This window comes from Vespa mandarinia, chromosome 13 (assembly GCF_050613455.1).
Source record: "Vespa mandarinia isolate Hongniang chromosome 13, ASM5061345v1, whole genome shotgun sequence".
Classification (NCBI taxonomy): domain Eukaryota; kingdom Metazoa; phylum Arthropoda; class Insecta; order Hymenoptera; family Vespidae; genus Vespa; species Vespa mandarinia.
The window spans coordinates 1,500,001-1,505,000 of NC_140822.1; the positions used below are offsets into that span (position 1 = coordinate 1,500,001).

At 29.6% G+C, this 5,000-nt stretch overlaps 1 protein-coding gene across 3 annotated transcripts in view; it reads left to right on the forward strand.

Moving 5' to 3' along the window:
* Window positions 1-5,000, forward strand: part of Ntan1 (N-terminal amidohydrolase 1) — a 45,944-nt gene that overhangs the window by 1,815 nt on the left and 39,129 nt on the right. The gene's annotated exons all lie outside the window — the stretch shown is intronic.

Here is a 5,000-nt window from a genome sequence, read left to right on the forward strand (position 1 = left end):
TCTCTCTCTCTCTCTCTCTCTCTCTCTCTCTCTTTCTTTTTTTCTTTCTTTCTCTCTGAGAATGGTCTGAGATCGTTCCAATTTTAATATTTTTATTTAGAGGTTTTTAATAAAAAATTTAAAATTTTTATTAAAAAAAAAGAACGGAAACCAATGTGGATTTTTAAAAATCGAATATTTCGTAAGTTAGAAAAAAAATATTAAAATAAAATGTAGAAATGTAAATCGGAAATAATGAATAAGACGATTATTAGATCAAATGCGAAAGTAGGTAGGAGGGTAAAGAAAAGTAAAAATAAAGGGATAATAAAATGAAAAGTAAAAGAATAAATCGATAGACGACGGTTGCTCTTGAGAGGTGAAAAGCAAGCGAGCAAACGATAAAATTAGAGTTATGACTGTGATTTCCTGACCGTGCCTGCCTCGTAAAAGTCACCAGTGTCTTATTCGTCGTCGTTGTAGCTCAATATCTTGCGAAATTATTAACCCTATACATGTTGTGTAAATTTTTATATATATATATATATATATATATATTTTTTTTTTTTTCTTTAATTTTTTATCGAAGAAGAAAAAAGAAATAATTTTCTCCAAGGGATACACTATCTCTCTTGTAAGATCAGAGAAATAACAATAATAATAATAATAATAATAATAATAATGTCAACAAAAAATTATTCATTAACTAAATTATCCATTATCCAAAAAAAAAAATATATAAATCATATATTAAAATTATTATTATTATCTAATTAATTTTAATTATAATAAATAATTTTTAATTATCATTATTTTCAATAATTTATTATATACTTGTATTATATAGTATTTCTTTTTATTCACCATCATTATTTTTATTACTATATTATATTTATAAAAATAGATGGTCTTGTTTTAATTAGCTCTCTATTTAAATATTTTTTTTAGTACTCTGCCGAGAGTATTCAGTATGTTAATTCGAAAAAAATGGGGGGGGGGGAATAGAAGAAAAAATCAGAAAAAAGAGCGTTAATGAGCATTACATTAACCCTTTCGTTACATTCGATCACCGATCGAGCAACAGCTCGAAGGGACAGATCTCGTTAAAGGGCTTTAATTTTTTTAAGACTTAATCAAAGCCAAGATCATCATCCAATTGACCTTTTCTTCTGATCACACTTGATACTTAGATACACACACAGACACACACACACAGACACACACACACAGATATGTACATGTATCCTTATATTTTTTATTTTTTTTTTATTTTTTCCTTTCGAAGGGACGTGATTGTATTTGGGAGAATGAGGAAAGAATTTTTTTGATTTATTTTTTACTTTAGAAAATTTTCTTCTCCGCAAAATTGATTTAAATTGATCGACCTATTAAAATAATATTTTCTATTTCGTTACAAGCTGTTATTTCGATATAAAAAAAAAAAAAAAAAAAAAAAAAAGTAATAATAATGCAGTAAATCATCTTTAGAATTTTCTTCATTCTTTTTTTCGTCTTCTTCTTCCTCTTCTTTTTTCTTCTTCTTCTTCTTCTTCTTCTTCTCCTTCTTTTTTCTTCTTTTTTTTTTCTTTTCTTTTTTCTTCTTCCTCTTCTTCTTCTCTCTCTTTTTTATCAGCCATCATATTTCCACCGAAGTAGTAGCCTGCGTGTATAATAAGATGGAATTATCGGTCCAGACCGTAGAAAAGGATAAAAGAGAATAAGAGTTAGGCTGACTGTGGTAGTTAACGATAAACACAGCTTTTGCGTATACTTAAAATGCATATCAGTGTATGACCGTACACAAAAGTAACAGACAAACACAATCAGACGAAGATAGAGGCACAAATGCATGTATAACATACACGGATGAATAAAGAAACGGATACGAACATAACAAATAATAAATGCATAAAGTACAGACGCATGTATATTAAACAGATGCATTTATGACACATATACATACACATACAAAGAGAAATAGAGAGAGAGAGAGAGGAAGAGAAAGATACAGGTAGAGGTACACACAGATATACATAAAAAAAAAAAAAAAAAGAGAGAAATAATGATTATGAATCGGTCAAATAAAATCCGGGACGTAAGAAGGACATTCTCAAGAGCATAACAAATAAACATAAACGAGTTTAACATTAATGAGGAGTTTGTAAAGTTTCGCTTATGGAATCGGCTTAGATGAATAGTCATGGCTGGTCTCTTTTAATGTATAATTATAAAGTGTATCGTTGTTTTAATTAATCCTTTGCGGTCGTATGTCTGCTCTCATAGCTATCAAAGCTTTTTTTTACCGTTCCAGTCGTATGTCTGATCTCAACCACCACAACAAAGAACCATACTAATCTTAACATTGTATTCATACATGTATCAATTTATACTTTCTCTAAACGAAACTGAATCTGTCTAAAGAACCTATTTACGAACCAATACGGTGTTGATTTCAATTGTTAACAAAAAAAGAATTCAGTTTAAACAAATGGCATTTTTACTCTTGCCGTGGAAGACGCCGTGGCGAGTCAGACGCCTAAAGAAATTGACGAACTTCGGATATTCTTCGTAGAATTCCAAAGAATATTTTACAGATTGTATTTAACTGTAATTACTGTAATTAGCCATTCTCGCTTCTTAATATGGGGAGGTGTCGTCAATAAGACCGACCAATTAGAACAGTTTCATATTGTTTTATGAGAAAATCTTGCAAATAATGAAGAAAAATGTTTTTCGTGGTAATTAAAAGTTTGCGCAATCATTAGCTACATCTTATATAAGGTGTCAGTTAGAAAAGAAAATAAAACGCGTATGTCATATTTTATGTTTGTCCGAAAATTGATGAAACAATTCGTTGGTGATTTTCGTGATGGAGCATCTTCAAAATCAGAAAGATCATTGTCCTCAGATAAAGAGGAAAGATTTAATGGCGAACTACATATATCTGTATATTCAAACAGAAAAATCTAGATTGCCGGAAGACGCCAAACTAATTATTTTTGGTGACACGTGTAATCGAAAACCACAGGACTTCACGTTGAAGGCTATTTTGAAAGATACCACACAATGGAAAATTATAAAATATAATTTTTATACATCTAAAGTTTGTTGTTCTTCAATGAAAATTAATTCCGACTAGTACGATACCCATGTCTAGTTTTAATACGACCGCAAAGAGTTAAATAAGAAACATTCATTCTACTTCTTCTTCTTATTATTATTTACTAGTAAGCGTAAAAGACACGATTCGATCGTAAAACCATTCTTAAATTTTTGTTTCCGTTCAATGTAATGTTTCAAAGTAATGTTTCGACCCGGAATGATTTGCATTTAAACAAAAATAACGAATTATATTAATTCGTCGTTTTACATTTGTTAATCATTAAAACGACGATTGACTTTAAAATTTTTATATTAATTATTCATTATGTCGAGATTAAATATCATCGCATTATTATTTTTCCATTTGTTTTCAATCCTCCGTGTTATTTTCCTTCTTTATTTTCTCTTTCTTTCTTTCTTTCTTTTTTTTTCCCCCCACGTCTCGTTTTATGCATGGATATCAAGCGAAAAAAAGAAAAGAATTATTAATGTAACAGATTAATATATCGCAGTGCGTTAGCACGCAATATATCGCAGTACATTGTGCGCGCGCGCGCGCCTTGAATGTAGCATTTTTTCTTTTTTTTTTTTTTTTTTAATTATCATAAAACAGAGCATACGGTTTAAACGATAAAAAATGAGGATTAAGAAAAACAAAGTCAATTTTTTGCGTCAGTCAAAACCAATAATCAGCATTGATAACTATTATCCGCTTGTGTTTTATTAATTTATGACCGTGTCCAAGGGTCTCTAATTATTTGATTAAAGAAAAAAAGAAAAAAAAAAGTAAATAAATAAATAAACAAAAAAGAAAATAAATACGATTACAATTATATGGTAATAATTAAAAAAAAAAATTAATTAATTAATTAATTATTATGTTAATGTATATACAAATAAGTTGTAATAAAAAAGGAGAAAAGTAATTAGGATTCTTCTATAAGATAAATTTATGGAGAGAAAGAAAGAAAGAAAGAGAGAGAGAGAGAGAGAGAGAGAGAGAGAGAGAGAGAGAGAGAGAGAGGGTTAGAACGTGTTAACTAGCGTTTAAAAAGGCATTTAGAAGAGATTAGAAGAGAATGACACGCGTCACGAGTGAATGAAATTTTCTAATTTCACATCGGTTCACGTTTGTTTCCACGTTTGTCGTACTTATCCATGTATATATATATATATATATATACACACACACACACATATGCAAGTATTATCCATCACCGGGCAACACTTTTAGTAACGGACAGTGTTACATAGTTGCAACACTTAAGGTGCAATTATTATCCACGCTTAAGTAACCCCAACTCTGTCAGTTGGCTCTCGCGAGAGTACCTCGAACTCTACCAACAATTTTCTATGCTTCTCTAAGAACATTTAATATATCTGTGTCTATTTGTGCATGTCTATATCTGTGTGTGTGTGTGTGTGTGTGTGTGTGTGTATCTAATCATCGATTTTCTCGGTGGGAACGTCGAGAAACTTTACAGTTCTTGTTTTATTATTTATTTGTATCAAGCTATTTCCTCCTCTCTCTCTCTCTCTCTCTCTCTCTCTCTCTCTCTCTCTCTCTCTCTCTCTCTCTTTCTACACACATATATATATATATATATTTATCTTTCTATCTCTATTTCATTTATTACATTAGATCGTTGAATTTCACGAAGAATTACAATTTATTTATCCCTGTTTTATTAATTTTTTCTTCAATCATCAACTTTACACAAATCCGATACTAGTTTAATGTTAGTTTAATGTTAGACGTGACGGAAAAGAAAAGTGAAAGGAAAATATAATCGTTTTAAAGATTTAACGATATACTTCTTTTTTATTCGTAAATTTTATTCGCAAAAATAAAATTATTATCGATAATTATTTCCAAAGCTCCGAATTCTTTTTTTTTTTTTTTTAATGTCTTCCTTTTC